This window comes from Mercenaria mercenaria, chromosome 11, assembly GCF_021730395.1.
Source record: "Mercenaria mercenaria strain notata chromosome 11, MADL_Memer_1, whole genome shotgun sequence".
NCBI lineage: Eukaryota > Metazoa > Mollusca > Bivalvia > Venerida > Veneridae > Mercenaria > Mercenaria mercenaria.
The window spans coordinates 66,466,608-66,493,182 of NC_069371.1; the positions used below are offsets into that span (position 1 = coordinate 66,466,608).

The 26,575-nt window shown below is 35.0% G+C and overlaps 1 protein-coding gene across 1 annotated transcript in view; it reads left to right on the forward strand.

Moving 5' to 3' along the window:
• The window catches only part of LOC123531919 (uncharacterized), a 69,277-nt gene that overhangs the window by 12,737 nt on the left and 29,965 nt on the right, over positions 1–26,575 (forward strand). Inside the window, exon 2 of the mRNA XM_053518162.1 lies at positions 15,264–15,312. The gene's annotated coding sequence lies outside the window, so the exon portion shown is untranslated. The remainder of the gene's footprint in view (positions 1–15,263; positions 15,313–26,575) is intronic.

Genomic DNA, 26,575 nt, shown 5'->3' on the forward strand with positions numbered 1-26,575 from the left:
ATTTTCGCGTCGCTTTGCTTTGGCACCTAATTAAATGGTAGAGTTTAGTGGTCACTTGAAAGATTGAGGAACCGGAAGTTACATAATTTATCTAGACAATATAGAACTAGAGCTATCACTAAAGGTGATGAATGTACCCCCAGCATGCACTGACACAGTACATTGCAATTTGACGCACACAAGATTGCATAATTATGTGAACTGTATGTATATAGACTGTATGTATACAGTATAGTGACAAAAAACAAAGTCCCATAACTATGCAGAATATATATCTAAAAGAATGTAACATGCACCATGCACAACTAGGGTTGGTACTGATCACTTGTGTGAAGTTTCATTAAATTGTGTGTAAGGGTTTGGTAGACTAGGCACGCACAAGATTGCATATGCAGACGGTATGTACATAGTATGTTAACAAGAAACAAAGTCCCATAACTCTGCAATTTTTTGTCGCTGAAAGAACCTAACATGCCCCATGAACAACTACTGTTGTTACTGATCACTTGTGTGAAGTTTCATTAAATTGTGTCAAGGGGATGAGGAGAGATGGTGCGCACAAGATTGTGTCTATGCATATAGTATAGTAACAAAAAAAAACAAAGTCCCATAACTCCGCAAATTTTTTTTCTGAAAGAACCTAACATGCCCATGCACAACTACTGCTGTTACTGATCACTTGTGTGGAGTTTCATTAAATTGTGTCAAGGGGATGAGGAGAGATGGTGCGCACAAGATTGTGTCTATGTATATAGTATAGTAACAAAAAAAACAAAGTCCCATAACTCTGCTAATTTTTTTTCTAAAAGAACCTAACATGCCCCATGCACAACTACTGTTGGTACTGATCACTTGTGTGAAGTTTCATTAAATTGTGTCAAGGGGATGAGGAGAGATGGTGCGCACAAGATTGTGTCTATGTATATAGTATAGTAACAAAAAAACAAAGTCCCATAACTCTGCAATTTTTTTTTCTAAAAGAACCTAACATGCCCCAAGCACAACTACTGTTGGTACTGATCACTTGTGTGAAGTTTCATTAAATTCTGTCAAGGGGATAAGGACAGATGGTGCGCACAAGACTGCGTCTACGGACAGACGGACAGACGGCCAGACGGCCAGACAGACAGACAACCTGAAACCAGTATACCCCCCCCCCCGTTACAACTTTGTTGTCGGGGGGTACAATTATATATTGACCAAATATTTGGAGACGTCTATGATGGATCAAATGGATTTATAGCAACCCGATTGTTAATGTAACAAGAAAAAATAACAGAACAGGTTCTGTTTTTATGGACGATGTCCATGCATGACCTTCGGAATAATTTCCTGTAACTTAACAGTAATTTCTAAAGCACTATATTATCTCTGTATAAAGACTTAGTGTATTCCAATTGAATGAATAGTACATTGTTCTTTTCGGTGAAATTTTATATATCTAATAAGTAGTAATATAAGAATTCTACAAGCAAACCAAGTTTGGTGTGATTCTGATCAATAGTTTCTGAACAGTAGATGTTTAAGTAAAAATGTGTAAAAACTGTTTGTGGAAGTAATCTATATGAACAAATTCTTAATTTCATCTATACATCTCCACGGTTGTAGTCAAAAATGTATAATTAATTCTTTTATATGTTTTGTTTCAGTAAATCTATATACATGTAAGTTATAACCTTTAGTTATTATAACATGATTACACTATAATTTCCACATTTCCTTTTAGTAATTTTTTTTTACTGAAACAGATACGTTTTTGTCAAGTCTTTGTACTTTTTTACAGTAAGATACTCTTCATTGAGACTTGAACTCAGACTTCTTCTTACATGGTGTAAGAAGCATTCTAACATTAAACTGTAGAGACTAAAGCTAAATGTTGTAAAACTGGAAATATTAATCTGTAATCAGAATAAATTTATAAACATTTTAACGACCACAAAGTGAAAATGTATATTTATGCCTATTTCACTTCAACCATTTTACTTCAAGAAATTGAAATTCTTGCAATTCATCAAGAAATATAAATTCTTCGACCAAATTCAAGTTTTTGTGATTATTTTAAAATAGGACGAGAATATTACATGTATTTTCTCGTAAATACTTTAAAATTTATGTTGTGCAGCATTTTTAAACCTTTTTTGAGAATCGACACTTGTCAAACTACGAATAGTTCAGTTGCCCGGTAAAATTGTGTTGTAAAACATACAAATTGGACATCTGTTTGGTTTTGGCAAATTGAATAAGGAACAGAAGGAAAAAGCAGTTAACTGCAGTGTATCAAATGTGAATATTTTCCATAAGAAGAGGAGACAGTAGTTTTGAACTTCTAAGATAAATTTAAAATTAAATGTTGATAATGTATCTAAAATAACTACCAGAAGTAATAACCATTAACATGGTAGATTCAATGGGAACAGAAATGAGCCGCGCCATAAGAAAACCAACATAGTGCGTTTGCGACCAGCATGGATCTAGACCAGCCTGCGCATCCATGCTGTTCGCTTTCAAAGCCTATTGCAATTAGAGAAACCATTAGCGAAAAACTTTGATCCTGACCAGACTGCGCGGAAGCGCAGGCTGGTCTGGATCCATGCTGGTCGCAAACGCACTATGTTGGTTTTCTCATGGCGCAGCTCAAATATCAGTTGAGTGGTGACTAAATAACTAGTATTCTAAAAAGCAAATCTGAATTTTAATGCACTTATATAGCTTTATTTAGCTATGGATGGAATCCTTAAAGTAATTTATTCAGCCTCAACATTGTTGTGACTTTGTAAGAACTGAACCTGTTAAGGACATTGCCTAGTAAATAAGTAATATTAAATCAAACTGTCCTATCATTTGATCATTTAAAAATAATATATGAACATGGGTGTTTGTAATTGTATATTTCTAAATGTGCAAATTAATTAAAACAAAGGTATTACTTTTTTTGAAGGATTGCCGAACTCTCATTATAATTAGACAAGAAAAAAAAAGAATGCCATTTACAAGTTAAATAAATGCAAGAATTATTTTTCCTTCTTAAAGTGCCACCTGCACACAGAGTCAGTTCTTAGTTGAAAATACCTCGATTGGTCTTGAAATGGATTTTTTACGGTTTGTTTTTCTCATAATTTATAATGGTCTTACACAACAAAACAACAGGCAAGCCTTAAAAATAATTGCTTTCCATCTCACGACCCATGGTATCAAAGACTTGGTAGATACATGTAGGGAAATAATTTATCATAAAATTCTTTTCTCTTTAATCTAACTCTAATCAACAAATATTCAAAATATGCCATGTGTAATATTTTTGCTCAGTCTTTGTCTCCTGCATATTAATAATAACTACAGGACGGACAGTGCGATTTTAATATGCCCACCTTCGGGGGCATAGAAAAATATAAAAAAAAACCCATGAAATTCAACCCGAGCAGTTACTTAGACTTGCTTTATACATGTAATGAAATTCAAATACAGTTTTATTTTATACTACATTTCATCATTTGATAGTGAGCGTGCAACCTAAAGGTATTAAATGAATGCTTTTTAGATATGACTGAGAAGATGGTTGAACTAACTTTGTAAAATTGAAAGTCTATTTTCTCACCACTGAACTAATACTTGTTAAGTATGTGTATAATATGCTTTTCATACATGACTGTGTGCATTCAGTTATTATCACTCAGGTATTTGATGTCTGAGTCATACCAAACAGCAATATCATTTTAATTGCTGTCATTTGTGCAGGGGCGGTGAAATCTGAATTTTGATATATAATTATGTCTTTCTTTTTCAAAGATCAATTTTCTACTTGTGCGTGTAATAGTTATATTGTAAAATAGGGCGAAATTCTATTTTGTCCCTACAGGCTCTTGGTAAAGCTGCAAAAGTCCGACACTTGATTTTCCCACCTATGCCCTGGCAAATACAGGCAGACTCTGAAAGGAATAAGATATTCTTTCATATCCTAAAATTTTATTGCTTTCATATTTATGACAAAATACAATCTATAAGTCTCCCAAAGTTTACACGTTTAAACGAGTCCTGTCTTGTTTGGCAGTTAAACGTTTACAATATTTCTACGCAGTTAAACAAAACAGCCACTAGTCATTCCCTGCTCATAAATCTGAACGAAATAAGTGTTTTCTTGCCTGTTAAGAATATTTTATGGTAAACAGTAAGACGCCATTTTTGTGCACTTGTCTGATAAGGAATAAATTCGGTTATTGGGATTGAACTATATCCTGTATTTGTGCCAAACGTAATGCGGAATCGTCAAAACAGCCTGGACTGCAAAAAATTTACCAAACATTACTAGTGAATTTGGGATTGTTTTCCTGTTTAATTTGATAAACTAATGCAGATACGATTTTTGGCCCATGTTATAGAAGGGCAAAAACCCATGCAATGTCATGACTGCAGACAACAGTTGAAGGCCGTTTAAACGATATCGTTTCGTGTTTGACAGATGGTGTAATCGTTTACAAAACTCTATATATGTGGGAGCTTTATGCAGGTAGTTGGGGGGCGGGGGGGGGGGGTGGGGAGGGGAATTAAATAATATTTCATTTTAAGCAATCAACAACCAGGTCTACTAATGTCATCCCCGCCATAAATAAAATATAACTGCATCCCCACCTATAGCTTCCATCAGTGAAGTTATAGAAGCCAATTGTCATTTTTTTTTATTATATTATTGCTAAATCTGGAATTTACATAAAAAGTGTAACAACTCTGATTAAATAACATTATGGAATATCTTCTATCATGGGAAAATACATAAAATATAATTACAAGAAAATTTAGAATCATCTTAATATATGACCGTTCGGTAGCGTTATTTAACTTGCCAGTTCGTGATAAGCCAATTATTCTTAGTATGTATTGAAGCTTTTAAAACCAGGATTAAATTACATTCTACACACTTGCAAAGTGTAAACTTATCATACCTTAAATTTGCAGAAACATAATCCTTTTACAGTATTAAAGTACGATAAGATAAATACACCGTCAATATTTCCCTGTTATGTTTAAGACAACGTACAAAATAACCAATGCGTACTAGAGTTCGAACGCGTGCGGAATAATACACTTTTTTCAATTGGGTTATATCGATATTTGGTATCTCTTATCTTATTGTAAGTTAAGTGCCATTTTTGAAGAGATTAAGATATATATACCGTTGAATTTGTCTCAGAGAGAGCTATTTCCTGGTGCCTTTTTTTATCAAGATTGAAAGTCCCGTAAGAAAGTTTTTCAGTCACATCCTGCGCTATCTCCACATACAAAAAACATGTTTAAATATCATAGTGAGCTAAGGCCTGGAGTTAACACAATATAACAGTTTATTTTATGCAACCTGATGAAATACTGTATTTTATCAGTGAGATATAGTCCATATCACTCACTGCATATCACTCGCTGTAAGCCATAAAACAGGATGAAAACTGAAGTTGCACTTTGTTCTTTATAGTATATTTCTCGATTCAAATTATTTTACTTAATGAGAAGTTTATAACGTTATGCAGCAAGAAGTAAATAAAAATGGAACTTTATGTCGTGTGCGTCATTCTAACGTCACAACACGTCTGACGTCATGTTCGCTGACGCGCGTCTTTTTCCCGTGCTGAGATTAAAATTTGCTATAAAATGCATATCTCAATGTAATTAAGCATAAAATAAAAAGAAAATTTGTTTGTTTTGAGTAAATATAATATCTCACCTCAAAATGAAACAATCTTCATATTTTCACTCGCGCTACGTTACTTTTCAGTGAGATATATTCCATATTCACTCAAAACAAACAAATATCCTCTATAAACCCACGTTTTATCCAATCACAGTACAGTTGCCAGTCATGTGATAAGTTTTTGCTTCATCACGTAGTGAGCTAACTCCTTTGCACTTGTGTTTTGTAGTGAGCTATGTCCAATTCAGCCAATAAAGTTATTGTTTGTAACAGCATGCTCCTGCCGTAGTCTTGCATGATGGATATAGATAACATAAAAACAGTTGTGTCTTTGCAGTATTATAAACTTTAAGGTAAATGTGAATATATGACAATGGCTTTTTGCTCCGTACTCTATATATTCTTCTTTGCATAAATATTCCAAAAACGTTTGTTAAATAACTTGAAAATTCTGTGATCTTTAGGTGAATTAAGAGTACCAAGATTCGGGTATAACAGTTTCGTTACTGAATTCCATACAACCTAATCAAGCCAGTAGATTTATATCGTTAAATACCCTATATTTCATACATCCGTCTGTCCGTCCGTGCAAACGCAAGATACCTTAGAAGGTAGGAGGTGTGGGCTAATAAAAAAGAAATATATTAAATCAAAGTTTTGTGTCATTTGGCAAATACATGTTTTGAAATACACGTGGGATAAATCTCGGTATGGTTGCCATGGTATTTTGCGTTCAGTGTTTTAATAAAGTTTACTGTCAAACCATGCGTATTTGAATATATGTTTAAAGCCCATTAAAGAATCTCTTGATTGCGGAAATTAAATAATTTCTGGTAAGATTACTTTCCGCAAGCACAAAATACATTCTAAAATTATAGCAGTTTCAGTTAAATTTAGATTGCTCATTGACAGTAATGGAAAGAGCAACACTGACATTGCCCCTAGCCCCAGGTTTGTGTGGGACGTTGTGTACCAAGTTTAAAAACTGTGTGACCTGGCCAAAACTGTATGTGCTGAACTAACCGCCTTGATATGACTGAAAGATTGTTGAAACAGGGCGTTAAACTTCAAAAACAAACAAACGAACAAAATGCTGGTACATGTAGTATGGTCTTCCGGAAACACAAAGTATATCCGAATATGAACATCTGGAAATACCTAGTTCTGGTAAATGGTTTAGGTCGGTTAAGTCTGCAATGGAACCTTGTGAGTTGGTTAAATGAGTGAAGCGTAATGGGCCAGGGCTAGAGCGCCGGACTTAGTCTCCAAAGGTCGTTGGTTCCAATCCCGCCAGAGACGAGTTTCTTCCACTGCCTCTCCAATTCTTAAATATGCGCGAGTACTGGAGACCCAGGAAGCAGCGTCGAGCGTGATTTATATAAATCTTGTTTCATGATCGAAGTAAAATAGATAAAATTAAGCTGAAACAGACGTGTTTAGCTGTAAGATTGCTGAAAATGACGTTAAATTCAACACAACAACAACATTTGTAATCACCATTTGAAATAATTCATTGCTAAAATCTAAAGTACATTCAAAAGTTTATTATTTAGTATTTAATCCTTTAGTATTATTTAGTAAACATCCACTGGAGATATATCACTTTTTAAAAACAGAAAACTTAGAAGCAATTGTTTTAACTTCATATTGCGCTATGATCACTTAGCGCACTATAATAGGTAGACATATCGATAGACATTTTTCATTTTTGATCTATATCCAAATTAAAAATCAAATTGCTATTTTATCTTTTGATATAATTTCTTTATATTTAATTTGTCAAGACAGAATAATAAACACCTTCTTCCTGCATTTTTAATTTTTCAAAAAGACCAACTATAACGAGAATAAGGGATGTTGAAACTTTGAAGCCATTTTTCTTGAAATGGAAAAAAAGACATAGCTCACTATTAGAAGCAAGCATGAAGTGCGAGTTCAAACCAAGATCACGGCCGTATCTTTTTCTCTAGTATACATTATTTTTATTTTATTTTAGTCAAGAATCTTTGAACTCTTTTTTAAAGCCATGTTATATATTTCACTTATTTGTTTTTCATTGTTTCTATATTTTTAATATAGTTTGCTTCTTTCAATTCAATTTAATTAATTATACGGTAACTAAGACTAACTGGAAGTATTTGTGACTAGGTAACACATCATAACTAGAGGAAATAATATTCTAGACTTAGACAACTCTAGTAAATCAGGTCAACATTATACCGGGCATCAGTGATCATAATATAGTAGAAACAAAAGTCAATACATCCGCAAGGATATGTTACCAGGAGCCTCGAAAAATTCCCTTGTATAAAAAAGCAAACCGGCAGGAAATAAAACAGTCATTCATTGGCTACCACCAGGTTATGACCAATGAAGGTAAATACTCCGCACTAAACACAGAAGAGTTATGGGAAAATTTCTCAAATACCCTAAATAACCTTACAGAAAATTGGATTCCTTCCAAACAGTGAACTATAAGAGACCACCTTCCATGGGTCAATCAGGACATAAAGAAACTCATCAGAAGGGGGAACAGAGCTTTTAAAAAGGTTAAGAAAACTAGCTCATCTTCTGATCGAAAGAAATTTCTAGACTTAAAGCATCTAGTGCGGAAAAAAGGTCAAAGAGGTTTATAGCCAGTATCTTGAGCACATCCTAAACCTGAACAACACTGATGCCTCACTCCCAAATAAACCAAATACTAAGAAACTGTACTCGCTCATTAAACACTCGAGAGAGGAATCTCCCTCTATCCCTCCCTTGAAGTATGAAAATAAACTCCATCTGAATGATCAAGCTAAGGCAACAGTACTGAACAGTTTCAGTCTGTTTTTAGCCCCAAATCACCACTACACCTCGCCTCTCTCAGTAAAATGAAACTTACCCAAGATGGTAATTCAGTCCCTACTATGCCAGATATTAGGATAGGTACCAATGATATTGAGAAACTTCTCAGCAACCTGAACCTGCATAAGGCCAGTGTTCGTGACAAAGTCAAGCCTATAATACTTAAAACACTCCCTGTAGAACTATCCCCCATTCTTGAGGTCATATTCCAGAAATCCCTGGAGGAAGAATCACTTCCATCCCAGTGGAAATCCGCATATGTTGCCCCCATTTTTTTAAAAAAGGTGATAGGTCAAATCCAGTAAATTATAGGCCAATTTCATTAACATGTGTCCTATGCTAAGTTCTTGAACACATTGTTTCCTCATCTATTGTTAAGCACTTCACCAACCATGGTATTCTGTATGACCTACAGCATGGATTTAGGGACAAAAGGTCATGCGTTACTCAGTTAGTTATGTTAGTAAATGATCTGGTCACTTTAGTCTACAATAAGAAACCAGTAGATCTTATACTTCTATACTTTTAGATTTTAGTAAGGCTTTCCACACGGTTAGCCATGAAAAAGTCCTACTAAAATGCACGAATATGGAGTCAGAGGTAACACACTAAGATGGGTCAAAGGCTTCTTAGATGATAAGATCCAATCAGTAGTCCTTAATGGCACTACCTCTGATGCTATCCCAGTATTATCAGGTGTCCCGCAAGGGTCTGTACTTGGTCCCCTGCTCTTCCTAGCTTACATAAATGACCTTCCACAAAACGTCAGTTCCAAATTCCGTCTGTTTGCAGATGACACGGCAACATATCTAACACCGCCATCTGCAGACCAATCTGTCACTTTCCAAAATGACCTAAAACTTCTAGAAAAGTTGGAGTGGGATATGGAGTTCAACCCCTCCAAGTGTCAAGTGATCCACGCCACTAGAAGGAAACATCATATCCTTACCCAGTATTACCTACATGGAGTCCAACTTGAATCGGTCAGCTCAGCTAAATACCTAGGCGTGGATATTTCAAATGACCTATCTTGTGACAAACCAAAAAGCTAACCAAACCCTAGGGTTCTTACGAAGAAACATTAAGGTCAAATCCGAACTCATTAAGACCATTGCTTACCAGACTCTAGTCCAACCCCAGCTTGAATATGCCTCCGAGGTATGGTCGCCCCACACCCAAACTCAAATTGCCCAAATTGAAAGCGTCCAAAGGAGAGCCACCCGTTGGATCAAGACCGACTACGGCCGTACTTCCAGTGTAACAGATATACTACACTCCCTAAACCTTCGTCGACTGGACTTAAGGCGTATAGATTCTGGGTTAGCACTCTTCTATAAGATTCATCATGATCTGGTTGCTATCCCAATCGTAGATTACCTTACTCTAATGACCCGATGTGACCGCTATGGCCATTCCCTAGGTTAATTTCTGCAATCACAGACTATTACAAGTTTTCTTATTTTCCGAGAACGATGTACCATTGGAACCCACCTCTCTACCCTAGAGCAGTTCAGTGTTGCAGTTTGCAGCCTTGAACACGCCTCGTCCTAGTTATCCTGCAAACTCAAGTTTTAACCTTTTTATATCACCAAAGTTATTTTTTAGTTTCTTCCACTCTAAATCACTATATTCTTTCTCTTTATGATTTTGACGCGCAAAACGTCTACGTTCCCGCAAGGGGTTTGACGTCTGTGGAAGATAGATAACTAATCGATTAAATGAACTGCACACTTTTCTTGTGCAGAGTTTATTGAAATAAACGATTAAAAATTTGTGAACTTTTCAAAGCTCGAACCCCAAAAAGCACGTTTGTTAAGCCAAAGCCATATCCTTTGGACCATGCATTCGTTTACATTAATAGATAACTTATACTGCTTCACTATGTTTTACATATATGTTCCTACCCCTTTTTGGCGAATCAACTGTCCTGCATAAATTAGTCACGGCTCAAAAAACGTGGTCGACCTAAACTAATAAACTAATAATGTGGCAGTTGAGTCCAATAAGTCTTGCGGTGTTCAAAGATAATCCATCATAACATTTCCTTAGGGCTATATTGCAAAATTATTAGTTTCCGATTTCTTTGATTAAGCATTGTAACTAAAAATACAAACTTCAAGTATGCACTATCCATTTTAGATATATGTATGTAGCTGACTGCATCAAAGTACGCAGTCTGAAAAAAATACTTTGGACATCATTTTCTGAAAAGAAAAAGGTAATTTGAGCTGAAAAAAAGATCTTGGGTAAAATATCTCAAAATAATAATGATAATAAAAAAATAGAGACAACTCTGCTAAAACTGTATTGTATGCTTAAGTGGCTATTTGCATAGTATATTATGTAAAGCATGCTCTTTCTACCTCTGGGCAATGCACAAAACAAAACAAAAATGCATAATTAGTAGCAATTACGGTAAATTCAGCACTTTGAAAAGAAAAACATGTAAAGATCAAATCATTTACTGCCCTGGGGGAAAGTGTGACATTTTTGTGGCGGAATTTTTTTTAACAAACAGACGATTCAAAAACGTTAAAACCCACAGAATTTTACAAGGTAAAATTTGTTGAGAAAGCTATCGCTGGAAAGAGAATGATCTCTGCTACCCGACTGATTTGATTGTCATTCAAAACTTTTATTTATTCCATATCGTCGCTAAAATTGTCTTAAATCGTTCTTTTAGGCTTTTTACATATTTACGGAACTGAGTTGTGCATTTTCGGCAATGAATGATAAGCAAATCTTCAATAGTTTCATTGAATGATTTATATATCTTTGCCAAAAGGTAGTTTTGTTTGATTAACTTGCTATGCTTGAAATTACAAACATTATGATATAGGAGCTTCACACAACAAGTATTATAAAACACGACTACAGGCGAAGCAGAAAGATACGGTATTTGACTGCAGCTGCCTAATTTTTATCACACCTGTAGACGGGAGTCTGATCAAAACAAAAGTAAGAATATTTTTAGACTTGCGGATAATTTCATATGCTTTTTTGTCCTGTAATCCAAAAATTCGTCAATATTAGAAATCGTGTGTCCAAAATATATCACTAAGTGGTTTTAAAAATGTTTTTAAAATTCTTTTGTACTGAGGCATACACCACACAATATCCGAATCCTTTATCATATGGAACTGTATGAAATGTAAAGAACGAACCATTGACTAATATTCGAGGAATCGTCAGTCGTTCCGGCGTCATGCCATGCATGCCATTTTTTTAAAGTTGAGATTCCCTTGACTGAAATTCTTTAAAATTGTATTTTGTTGAATTAGTGCTATATACAGTGTTTGGTTAACCACATTCCGCTTGTAATTGTTAAGATCCGCACATTTTCATACGTATTTTGGCGGGAACGTTGCACGTGCATTTCATGATTTGCCTTCTGTATTTTGTGCGTATATAAGATTTTAAGTCGACATTACATATTCGTGTAACACCCCAGTCACACATACGGCGTGGATAGCTACGTCTAGTCACGGATAGAAACGTAGTAATCCGTATCGATCCGTACCTGAGCAGTACCTCAAAGATGTAATCCGTATCAATCCGTACCAACACTTGGTCAAAACGTATTCAAGACTTACCCCAAACTTGCAAGTTTCTCCAACTTTGAACATGCACACAAGTTTGAGCTATCCGTAGCCATTTGAGCGTGACTTTAGTCCAACTTGGTTGAAACTTAATCATCCGTAGTTAAACGTACTAAAACGTACAGATCAGCTCACGCGGAAAACCTATTCTACTCGATTCTCGGAGGATGGCCAAAACGTGTACCAAGGCTCCGACACGAAGTTTCTTCGAGTCAGCCATTTTCCGTCAAGGAATTTCGCTATCTAACTCCGAGAATTTATGCGAAGTGACTCGAAGGAAATCCTCGAAGTGACTCGAGATGGAATCCAATTAGCGGAATACACACCTATATTGGTTTCTTTTGTTTCCGAGTTACTTCGCGGAATTCCTTCCGAGACGAATAATTAATTACCTATACAAATTTAAATGGGCCTTCGAGTAACTTCGAGGAGAGAATTTAGATTACTCGGAGCAGGGCGATTATTTTACAAAGTGATAAGCGAAATAACACAGAATTTGTAAATACAAATAATACTGTAGCATTTTTATCTTACTTTAAAATATTTTTTTTTCTATCTTAACGTTTATCTAGTCTTATACAGTTTCTAATTTAATCCATTTTACATCTAATTTGAACTGTCAGAAACTATTTCAATATAATATTTAACAAATCACTATTTTTTCACGGCAGTTATTTGAAATTGTGTTTAGTTTTATATAATTCTTAATACTTAACAATTTACCTTTCTAGCGGGCGTATTTTAAAAGTTTATCTAGTTATAAATTATTCATAATGTAGTTCATTTTCATGACGTTATTTCTAAATTAAATTCGCAAAGTCAGAAATTATTTCTATATTAAAATTAAACAAAGCAGTTTCCTTTAACGGCGCTCATTTGGAAATTTGTTTAATTATATTAATTATTAATAATTTAGTCCGTTCTACATAAATTTACTTCTAAATCTAATCGGCATGTATTTTGAATATCATACTAAACAATTTACTTTTAGCGGGTGTTATTTTAAAGTTTATCTATTTATAAATTATTCTTAATTTAATGCATAAATTATTACACGACCTTTTTCCTAAATTTAATTCGCAAAGTCAGAAAGTATTTGAATATCAAAATTTAACAAATCACTTGTCTTTAACGGCGGTGATTTGAAAGTTTGTTTAATTTCGTATGATTAATAATTTAGTTTATTATACATAAATATACTTCTTAATCTAATTCGCATGGTCAGAAACTATTTCAATATAAAAATTCAAAACAGTTTTATATATTCATTTAAAAGAACAAGCTAATTATATAAAAACAATCCGTCCAAGTAAGAAAATACTGCCTCGAAGTTTCGTCAAATCATCTTGCGGCACTCGAAATTTATTGTTTATTACAGACTCTGAGTCGCGCGGAGCGGCCATAAAATACCGGAAATCATTATAGTGTTCCCTGTATAATTTCGACTCGGAGTTCCGTCAGGTAATTTCTCGGAGTGACTTGACGAAATTCCGTTAAAGTAATAAAACTTTAACAGTCAGTACTCCGAGTCAGAATTAAACAGAACTCGGAGGAATTCCTTGCTATGCAATATTTTTCCTTCGAGGAAAGACGGAATGTGGGTGTCCCGCGTGAGCTGATCTGTAATTATCCGTACTGAAACGTACCTTTCCGTTCATGCGTACTGATCCGTAGCTGAACGTAGTTATTCGAGGCTGCCCGTACTTAAGCGTAGTTCAACGTGGTTCACCGCAGACCCGTTCACGCGCTGAGTTGCCAGGCGCAGTAAAACGTAGTTCAACGTAGTACGCCGTACCTATCCGTACTTATTCGCGTCCTGTATTTCTGTTTTGTTCGCCGTTTCTCCCCCATTTTTTCCCGCACTAACACGTACTGCTACGTACTTATCCGTGTCCACCCCCTCCACAGGTCAATCCCATCCGCACCGTACCTCAACGCACGGACATATCCGTATATGTGACTGTACCTTAATTAGAAATGTTGAACTCTCACTTATACTTTAAAAGAAATAAATAATTTAAAGAATTTAAATACACGCTTGTTATTGTGCTGGTGACCTAGACTAGCCACTACACCGTTAGTAAATATATTTCTACATTTTTCTGCGCTTTTTTGTCTAGTTTAATTTCATAGAGACAAAAGCCTGTCTATTTTAGAAACTGATTGTATTATTATCATATTGGACATAGAATATAGACTAGCTCAGTTCAATACATTCAATCATCAAATTGTAAAAAGATATGTCATAGTCTAGGAGCTAGCCTACTGGTGACTGTGACGCATACATTGCGTAGGCATAAGAATAGAGAACAATATAATTGCACATTTCCTAATCCTATCGTTTTTGTATTTCAAAAGTGCTTCTGTTGTGACATTTCGGTACAAACAAAATTGTATTATCTGCTCTACAAAATACTTACCGGCATTTCATTTTGTTACCGGCTTTTAATGCTGGCAAAATCATATGAAGCAGGTTTTAAAGGGTAAATCAAATACATATGAATAAATCATGAATATTTTTGTTGTGCTAAAAGATATGATTTAAAGCTTTTTCATTTCTCACTCAAGTGTTTGATTACAAGAGAAGTGAAAGAATAGGTATCACTGCTTGTAAGTACTTACCTAAGGCATGAGTTGTCGTTCTTAACGAAACGCAAGGAAAAGTTCTACATAGGTAGAAACTAAAAAGAATCATCTGCAATCCTTACTTCAACATTTGCACATTGCACACATATATTTGAAGAGCTATAAAATATCACGTGGCCAGCGACAATTGTATTACATACTTATTTGACAGGAGTCTATTTTAGACCATGCATATTCATTATATTAATATCTGTTCTTCAGTATCAAATTTCCAACGCACGTGTTAAAACACTATACGAATTATTGTTCCATGTCAGCCTGCATTTTACAATAGATTTACGTAATGATGCGCATGAACACAGATTGGCATTGAGGCTATTTGTAATGAATATGCATGAGTCAACGATGGCGGCGCCCTAATGGCAATCGGATGCCTTTCACATTACTATTGTATCAATTACCTGCTAAGTCAAGTGTTAAATGTCAATCATATGTATTGGGCGTTGACAAAATTTGACAGCTGTCTTAAAGTTCCGATATGATTTTATTTTCAGATTCAACAGGCCTACAGAGTCATGAAACGCAGCTCAGAAACACGTGAAGGTAACTAATGATAGCTTTAATGCAGTCAAACATGCTATTAAAACGCAGAAGGGCTTCCCCTTCCAACATAACTTATGTACAGCAAATATTATATAAATATGTCTCACCTATGAGACGGATTGCTATACAAAAGATACCGCCAAAAGCGCGGGTGTAAAACTCTATACCAAACTGAGCCCTCGCAATGCTTGGTTACTGAGGAGCGAAGCCGCGATGCATACCAACACTTGGGCTCGAACTCTGATTCAACAATTGGTATGGAAACGTTGATTAAAGCTATGGGTATGTCTGTTATGCTTGATATAGCAAACACTTTTGAGATTTTGCATGCAGAAGTAAAAGAGCTCTGAATATCATCATATTTGCATGCGTTAAGGGGTTGATAAATAAGAAACACAAGAAGATGAGCATGAAAATAGAGACTACACCGCTAAAATAATTTGTAGGCATTATACATATTTTCCCTTTGGCACGGAAAAGCGTGCATAAAAGGCAATAACTACACGATATTTCTATCATTCAAATCTATTTACCTGTTCCATCAAATAATCGTTGTTATGGTATGATATAATGTTACCACTGTATCAAATTTAGAAAATGATCGCCATAGTGAACCCTATTTCCTAATAACGTCATGATCAGAATCATACTGCCAGCTTTAACAATTCAACTGATGCTTCCCAGTCATTTTTCACCTCTTACTGGTATGTAGAAGTTGACAATAAAGTATGGATACAGTACTGTGCTTGGGTACAAAAAACAGGAAGTCATAAAACACTAAGCGTAGTAATAACACTTTCACACGGTAACCACTTTTTAACACCTTACCATGTTAAAGTGTGTAATGATATTATACAATAATCAATTACTACTAAAACAATCAATATATTGATTAGCTTACCTGTTGCTAAATGGAAATATATAATCATACAACTAAAATAAAGAAACGTCCAAATCATTTTGATCTACATTATTGCATGTCTCTTGTACCAATATAATTTATTATTGAAATAGCTACCTAACTGCACCTTACTAATTTAACGTGTTGCATTCGTTATCATTACTAACTATGAGTAATTCTGCTTATATTTGGAAATTCCCACATATTATCACGTAACGCTACATAATACAAACAAATACGATTGTGAATTGGATAGTTTATCGGGTGACATTTCATATCAGTAGACACAAAAAAGGCAGTGACTTGTTGCAACGTCCCCTTTGAAGGGTGTTAATTGCATTCAAATGACGTACTGCTAGAGTGGAAAATGCCGATTTAGCTTTAAGACAATACGATTTAGTATGACCCGGGGTCGGACAAATTCTATTTAGTACGACCCTGGTTTGGCATTAGCTTTAAACGATTGCATATTTAGTACGACCAAGGGTATATTGGAGTATGTCCAACCTAGGGTCATACTAATTGGAATATGTCCGAACTAGGGTTTTGTTACATGTAATTGGATTATGTCCAATCCAGGGTCGTAAATAAAGAAGGCTGTTGTAATTGAGGGTCATGCTAATTCGGAATCGTCTATAAGCTAATTGGAATATGTCTGAATCATGGTCATACTATTTAAAATAGTATGATCTTAGGGTCGTACTCATAACTTATTATCTTAATTCAGGGTCATACTATTTCGTTTTAATATGATCCTGGTATCATACTGATAGATTATGCCTGATCCATGGTCGTACTTAATGAAATAGCTTAAAGCTAATTCCCAGCCAGGGTCATATTAAACAGAATATGTCCGACCTTGGGGCGTATGTCTTAAAGCTAAATCGGCATTTTCGACTTTAACAGTGTACCATACATTCTAATAATGCCAATTAATTTCCTTTATTACTATGTAATTGTTCATGATTCTGATGGACGTAAAACAGATAGGCGTAACTAGAACGCATGGCTGACTAGATAAATAAACAAGACATTTCAATTCCTTGTAAAATCCGTTAAACATTATAGTACTATAAATTATATTATGATATTATCCAGTGGATATTCATACCAGTTTATGGAATAAGTACCTTTCAGTCACAATTTAGTGGACTTGTTTTTATTCAAACAGGGAATGGGTACTTTATATTTGACTTTAGCCAATATAGGCAAACACATGGAAATCCAAGATGAGTCGAAAATGCTTACAGCTCATTAGTGTAATACTTAATGATATTATTCTTGTTGACTCCCCTTCTCCCTGCGAAAAACAAACATTTCTTGATACTTGATAATATGTGATCTCTAATCTTCGAAACAAAGCAAGCAATGACACTATTTACCAATCCATTCTGATGGTTTTATGACATTTCTAGTTCTTTTTAATCTGATATATCAACGTCTTTTGAAATCTAGGTTTTTGGTTTTATTTTGTATTTTAGTAATTGAACCTTAATTCTAGTGAAATATTTTAACATATTCTATACTAAGTCTGCGGATTTCCAAACAGTATACGGTTTTCATATTTTTGTACAACGTTAATTTCTAGTGCTTACTTGCTTTCTTAAGAGTTTTATTCCTTTGTAGCAGTTTTCTTTGATATTCCTTAATATAGTAAATACTTTAGCGTCTTTCTATATTCTGATATATCACGCAGTCTACCCCATGAGTATAGCGTTTCTGTTTTTAAACCTTCCGGTATACGAATTTCCAAATTAATCAGTTTCATATTTGGAATTACCCTTCTTTCTCCATTCTGTTTGTGTGATCACTTGCAATAATTTCAGTTGTAAAAAAATAATAATGTTATCAGATGACCCTTTATACCGTTAGATAAGTGGTAGTTTCGAATTCCAACATTTATATATGCGAGTGTTTACATATTCAATATATTTCTTCTAAAGTTAAAACAGGAAGAGAAAATATAACAAAACGTGAATTCATATCTGTATTGATATTTTAGCGGTTGTCCTGCGAGAAAGGTCATTTTAAATATAATGCAAGTCATTTGTTTGAAAATAACGTACTGAAATATCCTTTCCGCACCTGTAACGTGATAAAACGTATTAACGTCTGATGGCCCTATTCACGCTTCCGTAGAATCGACATTTATTACACGAAATTCATTTTTAAAATATTTCTGAAATGTGTAGGTCTGCAGCTCTCAAATACGGAAATATCTTACATCCGAGGCATATACTGACACTTTCAGACAACATCGAAAGGGACCTTTTGAGCTATTTGACGAAGTTCCAAAAATCTCTATGTAACATTCCTCCGTTACGGACCCCTGTTGGGTTTGTGTTTATTCCGAGTTCAAATAGTTTAGTTTTATTATTTATTTAAGTCTCATCTATAAACGTTCATGTAAGTTTACAATTCTATTATACATAAATAAAACTAAGTACATAGCCGCTCTATAAGTAGAGCTATAAGAGACTATATTAACTGTGACACCGCTTGCTCCGACGCACCTGTGACCCACCACTCAGAGTCCACTAATGCAAACAAGAACTGTCCGTAATACAGCACGCTCGACCTTTCTCAGTACCTGACTCTGAATTAGAGCTTAAAAGCCGCATAATTCTATCAAAATTCAAGCAGAGTTATGGAGGTTGTTTCTCCTGGTGTAGCCTATGAGAATTACTACTTTAAGCTTCAAGTCAAAAGCTTTAATAGTGATAATAATATGTAACTTTATCAGAAACTTTAACCCAAACTTCTAAGTTACAATTAAAGGTGCATAATTCTGTCAAATTCAAATCTAGTTATGGGGATTGATTCTCCAGGTGTACATTTGACTTTATCCGCACATGTGAATGCAATAGCTCTACATATCCTTCGAAAAGACAAGCTAATAAATTCATGAAATTGCTTCCGAGTCGTGCGTTCCAATGCGCCACAGCAAGAAGTGGCCATTTTCCCTCTTACAATTCAAAACGATGCACTTTGAAAGGTACATAATAAAATTGATATATAATCTATAGTGCATAGTAAAACTAAGTAGTAGCTGCTTATTCTTCATTAAAACACAGTTAAAGGCACTCGCTACAGTTTTTCCGGACGGGTCGATATTTACCCCCAACACCGTGCCAATTTGGTTGTGTTTCTAATCGATGTAGCTCACTACAGAGTTGGAGCGGTTTCTGCGCATGCCCGGAAGTGGTTATCTAATGTCGTGTACGGCAAAAAATCGCAATTTTTTTATTGTATGTTCGCATGCATTTAATGTAAAATATGTATAATATACTGACTAAATGTTAGGGTAAGTATCACCATGGTTACAGAATATATACATTTAAAGTACATTTAGTTCAAATTGCTTCAATCCGACATATACTGGGGTCTGTAATTTATACCGGCGCTCCAACTCTGCATTGAGTCACAACTGTTTCTAATCCAGTGCCGTACCCATATTGTACATCCGTATTCGTAAACTATAGGTTTTGTTCGGAGAAAGGCGGAAACTTTCATCGTTCTATGACATCAAGATGCTAAAGAAACACCTTAAATCCGCTTATTAAGAAATCTGCCGTTAGATAATTTGATATATCTCTAAGTCATTTGCTCAAACACTGAAAGAGTATTTCGTACCAACCTGCGTTGTATAAATGCCCGCCACACCCCACCTCGTTGTAATTTGATTTAAGCGAAATCTAATTCGGTGACCTATCAATTTTCGTTTTGTTTTAGATTAGGCAGACATTACCAAAGGTATGTACAGAGTTTGATTAAATTCTATTATGTAAAACTCGATAAAATAGAAGAAGTACCAACTTAAGATTGACAAAAATATGCAAAAATAGCCCTTGGGTCTGCTGAACAAGTATTCCTTTCTTTACAAAATCATTATATTTTGATTTCTTTGAGCATGTTTCAAATAGATTGTTTCCGTTGAAAAAATGCTTAGATATCAAATTTATACTGAGTATTGTACTTTACTAAAATATATTTTAGGATTATAGAAATTTTGAAAGATGTTAAAAATAGCACAATATCTAGGGGCAAATTAAATTGAAACAAAACTGGTGACCTAGTATATTTATTTCATTTTTCAATACATCATAACATGATCTTTTAATACAAAACATTTCATCAAAATCTATTATTGAAAAAAAATACGAACCTGTAGCAAGCGTCCTTAAGACGAAGTTCATGATTACAATTTTGAAAAGAAATACTGGCACTAATGCGCTTATATTAAAAACGTTTTAAAAAATCATATATCACCCAGATCAGATCTAAGATGAACTGATTAGCAACTGTTACTTAGATGAGCTAAAACGTATATAGGTTAAGAATTACAATGACATTATTTACAAAGTTAAGACTTTCTTCTATTAAGAATAAGAAAACAGGTTCTGGCACATGATATAATTGTCTCCTTATTTGTAAAAATAAATGATAGCTTTTCGGATTCTGGCATATTTTCAAACAGAGGATATACAGATAAAGCTTCTTCAAACAGACTTTTTCATAAGTCATCATACAAGTAGCAATTTAACAATACATCTCAACAATATCACAAAATGGGCATTTTCTACCTTCAATGGCTAAATTCTCATACCGACCAGTTTCCAGTCTGATTGGTGCTACCCCACACCTAAATTTACAGTATACCGATCTGTGTGAAGGTGGTAATATCATTTGACAATATTTTTCTACCCTTAGTTCTCTTTTGAAAATAGGTTCTAAGCTTATTTCTGCTTTGTCTCGAATTACCAACTTGACTGTTTAAACTTCCTTCCAATCATTTACAAACTTGTCCATGAGTGATTTACAGACTGTCTCAGTAATATATTGTTTTGAAGCAGGATTCCTAATATCACAAACATATGCAATGACACTCAATCAGTTTAGCCTTGACTACGGTGTACCAAGTTTTACGAAAGTTTGGTTGCTCTAGATGCTGCCCACAGTGCAACCCGCTTATTCATACGAACATTACCTGTATTACACAGCCGAGTCCAAAAATTAATCACACTTTTCCACTGGCGGACAACTGTAGGCTGCCATGCCATCTCTCCCACCAACGCTACATTCGGGGTATACTTTCCAACACCCAAGAAGAACCTCATAGCCCGATTATGAACAGCGTTGATGGAAGAGAATGACCGACAACCCCAGACTGTGGCACCGTAATTTATAATAGGCCAAACAATGAGGTTGTACAGTTTTGTATACACATTATACGGGACTCCATCAATTGATTTGCATTGAGCAATTACCAAACCAAGTGCACGGCTCGCACTCTGGGCAACAAATTTAGCTGCTATGTGAAAATCAAGGTGCTCGTTAAGTACAATCATATCATCCCCACTTGCTCGAGCACCTAGCGTCTGTCACCGTCTCGCCCTCTTTAACCCCCACACCCTCTAGTGCCACCCTGTCTGTTCCCCTGTCTGTTGTTCCGCCCTCGCTGTTCACGCCAGCCATTTGTGTCTCTGTCATTCCTGTTGTCGTGAGAAACATCACGAATATCAGAACCACGATACTGATCATTCCGCGCTCCATGCCGACTATCCCTCCTGGAATAATCAGAATTACGGTCAGAACCTTGGTCTTTCTTCACAATACGGTTACCCTTAACCACCAGATTGTTATTTTTCAATGCACCCACTATTGCTCTGAAATTGTGTGATAACACACGATCTGCCGGAGATTGGTCATGATTGATGTATATCTTTGAATATTGGCGCTAATTTTTAAGCTTTGATTTATTAGTTGTCACTTTGCGCTTATCATCATGCGATTTAAATTTCACCACAGCAACACCTGGTTTGTTTGCACTCTTAGATTCTTTTCGCGAAGCACTTTCACATGATACATCTTTCACTTTCAACCTATCCTTAATTAATGAGTTGGCTTTGTTAGTCGCATTTTCACCGGATGTTTCTGGTAGATCAATTACAACAATGTTGCGAGTGACATCATCCTTCCCTGGAACTGCAGCAGGCGTATGAGATACAAAGTCATCTGCCTTGTCATTTATCTCATTGATATCCGAAGTAACATCTGCACGAATAGTATCCCGGAACTCCGTCAGCTGGTCCTCCATCTCCTTCCGTATTTTGCCAACCGCAGCCTTCAACCTTTTGTCAACTATCTACGACACTTTGAATGTAATTTTCTGTTCAAGGCTAGTTTCTAGTTGTTCTATCCTATCCCGAAGTGAGTCGAACAGCATAATTATGCATGTCGGTAGAAAGTTTGGAAAACAGCTGTTTAACGGTAGGCTTCCCATTTACATGAACTGTGTCACAATCACACTGTTCTCTGGAGACATGGTGTTTGTAAAATTACGTCGGGCTGTAAAACTAAAACTACGTTTACTAATGTCTATCACTTTTGGTTTACTTTACCGTGCTGATATCAAACGTGTCCATATCACTGGGAAACCGGTTACGTTTCCTGCCTGTGCTAGGTGTAGCCACTTGTGTAATCATCTGCGACGACACCACCAACTCTACAAAATCCCTTGCTTCGTCTCTAACTATGTCGCTACCATTTTTTACTACCTTATTAAACATGGCTGACATTTTCAAGGTATAGATAAATCTCCCGCCAAGAAAATATAAATACATTGCTGAACTTTTGAGACAAAAAGATTTACACAAGTACCTTCCGACTTTAAATAGCTGTGTTTGTGGCTGAGTTTACACAGTTTTTTAAGTAACTTTTCACTTTCAGTTACCTGCGTTTTACACTATAATTCATTGTAAATACAACCTTTACAGATGTTTTAGCTGTAAACATGCCGTTTGTAATAGCTACATAATGTTCGTCTGTTAATAACCAATATGCAATTATATACAAAGAGTAACAATACTACATTATTGACTATATTGTATAAAGTCAGTTATTAAATTTCATGTTTTCAGATAAAGGAAGCTTTATTAATACCAATTATTTTTAGTTAATATTTAAGACGCAGCTGTAACTTTCAATTGTATCTTTTATCCGTATATTTTCTGAATTTTTCTTTACATCTGTCAAGTGTATAACCTCGTTTCTGTTTATAATCAATTTGCAGATCTTCTACAGTTGTAATTTTGAACTACAGTCTTTTACAGATGTTTTACAGGTGTAAAGTATGGTGGCATATGAATACGATACTTTCGCGAAAACAAAATAGGTTTCGCGAAAGATTAAATAAAATTCCGTAAAATTAGGAGAACGTTTTCATGGAAAAAAACTTTCTGGTTATCGGGATTATATGTCAAAATAGTGTCTTGTACTGCATAAAGATAATTCAATAGTCCCATCTACGGAATGCAGTTGGTTATATCCATCTCAATTTTCAAATACTACCCCTAAGAGTGTCTTAAACTTATAGATATTTAATTAAAACATTTAGATGGGTTACTAAATCAACGTATTTTTTTAACTTCCTTTATTATTAGTATTTGGCACTATCGTGATTTTTTTCAACTTAGAACAAGCGTTTCTTATCTTGAAAAGTTTTTATATTTTCATGAACACTACGAATTTTCGCGATAACTATCTGCTTAAAAGTTGATGCAGAAATATGCCACCATAGTAAAGCATTTGCTATTTTCATACATGTAGATTTAATTCTACAGCTGTGCAATGACAAAATAGAAAGAGTTGTAAAAATTGACAGCTGTTAAAATGGAAACAAATGTTGCAACTGTAGCTTATATACACCTTTTAGTCGAAGTTTTACACATTTTGGTAACGGTAATTTCTTTTTCAAAGCATTTATTTGTAGGTGTATGAATTTATTTGGATTAATCCCTAAATCTATTTTTCACATACAACCTTACAAACTTTCAACGACGGAAACAATGGAAGTCATATAAAAGTGTTGCGTTGGATGTTGGGTATGAGAGATATATACACTGATCTTCTCCCATATCATTTCTGGAGTCTTGTATATAAACTTGACAATGAAAAGACTCGGCACAAGATGCAAGTCTATAAATTAAATAAATAAAATGACTTCACATGCCTTTCCAACTTTATTTAATTATAAAAAAACTAGTTTCCCCTATCGGCTCATCAGTGTACATACAATGTAACGTGACGTTACTATGGTAATGACGCGACGTCAATATAAAGGGACGTAATTTTGACGTTATTTTCTCAAAGGGGCGTAATAAACATTGTTATTAAATTATTCAGATATATATATATATATATATATATATATATATATATATATATATATATATATATATATATATATATATAATGTAATGAACAAGCTAACGGTTTGTAATAAATACAGGATATTCGTTTGTTTCAGTGAAATATCAATTTTATTTCACAAGTGAGCATCAAAAACTGATATTTTCATGAGTGGCGTAGCCACGAGTGAAAATGACTTTTTTGGTGCTCACGAGTGAAATAAAATTGATATTTCACTGACACAAACACATTTTCTTTTTATTTCATGTGTAAAACTCTACTTTTGTTGCGTAATTAATAAAATGTCGAAAATCGCGGGAAAGGTCAGCAGGAAGCATAACATAAATGACGTCATTTTAACGACGTCATCGTCATTATGGTCCCCGGTATTCATAACGCTAGGTATACAATTTGGCTTCAGTCGCGACGGAGGACCGGAACAAGTTCGGCAGAAACAGTGAAAAATAAAAATGATAATCTACTGTTTCAAAACTGTGGATTATCACTTTTATTTCACGACGGAGGACCGGAACAAGTTCGGCAGAAACAGTGAAAAATACAAATGATAATCTACTGTTTCAAAACTATGGATTATCACTTTTATTTCACTGAGAAAACTCTATAATTCACTGGAAAACATAAAATAAATGCGTTTTCTACATGTTTCTACAAATTCTGTAGGGACTTATTGTATAGTCAATAATATATAAACATCAAAACTCATACAACTGGATTTTTAAAGAGCATTCATTTTTTTTACAAAAATACCTCCACCTTGGATGTTGATTTTGATGCTGGAGCTGGTTATTTCAATGCTGGCTAAATTTGGTTTCAGTTACCCGTAGCCACTATGACTATGGCGCGTGAGTCAGACTGCTTTGTTATCGGTTTCACAGCAACAAAAGTAATTACCACTTCACTTGTTGCCATTTCACTGACTTTTATAAGGGACATCCCTGGCCAGGTGGTAAAAGTCGCTGATTTTGAATCACTTGCCCCTCACTGGTGTAGGTTCGAGCCTCAATCTGGGCGTTGAATTCTTCATACGAGAAAGTCATCATTTTGGTTTACGGGAAGTCGGTGGAAAAATGCACGGATGGAGCACCTTCGGTATTCCTCCACCATCATAGCTGGAAAATGTCTATATGACCTATAGTTATGTCAGTGTGACGTTAAACCCAACTTAAAGGCTTTTAAAAAGTAGGAACGCGAGGTTGTTCTTAATTTTCTTACTGTACACGTACCGGAAACCAAGGTTTGTGCAGAGCACTTGTTTTGGATGGCTTGCATCAAAGCCAAGGCCACACTTAGGGATCAAATTTCATATGACTTTGTTACGTGATTATATTGATCTGCATTGCGATTCTCTTATCTTTATTCGACAGATCTTTTTTTTGTTTACTTACAATACTTTTTCAGTACTTCCTTTTATGTTACTATAAACTGAGAGCTTTCTTTGATGTTTTATTATTGGTCTTAGGGAAAACAGAGAACACTTTTCTTTGGTACAACATGGCTAGTACCTCCAATTTTAGGTGTATTTTTACGTAGATGTACCTGGTAAGGATTTTTTCTGGACTTTTTGAGGAATTTCTTCTCATCTGTTGTTACTCTCCTTTGGGTTTTAACAGTTAAGTTCTTTAAAATTTGCCGCCTTCCTCTGATATAATTGTGGGCGTATATTGCCGCGCTTGGTGGAGATTTTGTCTTTTGCATACCAAATACTTGCAATGATAGAGGAAAAACAATAAATTACTCTACTTTTTGTTGAATAAATTTATGAATTTACTTATTCATTCACTCATTGTTTTCTCTTTTTATTATTTTTATTGATTCATCCTCAGAAAATTGTCGGACATGCACAGGTGCCTTATTACGGCCCTCTGCGCGTAATCATGGCGATTACGGTGAAAAGTACAGTAGTGTGATGACATGAAGAGTTGCGTAAACAGCTACTCATGGGATTACGATAATGTGTTCAACGTCTCCTCAAGTCCAAAATAAAGGAAGTTAGCTAAGCTACTACTTTCACAACGTGAAAAAATGACAGCAATTGCGAACCTCTACGTAGAAGCATTTTCTGGAAAGTTTATATCCTGGAAGATATGTTCAATGTCACATCAATATGTAGCGAAAACACTGATTAACATATTGAAACTTAAAGAAAAAACA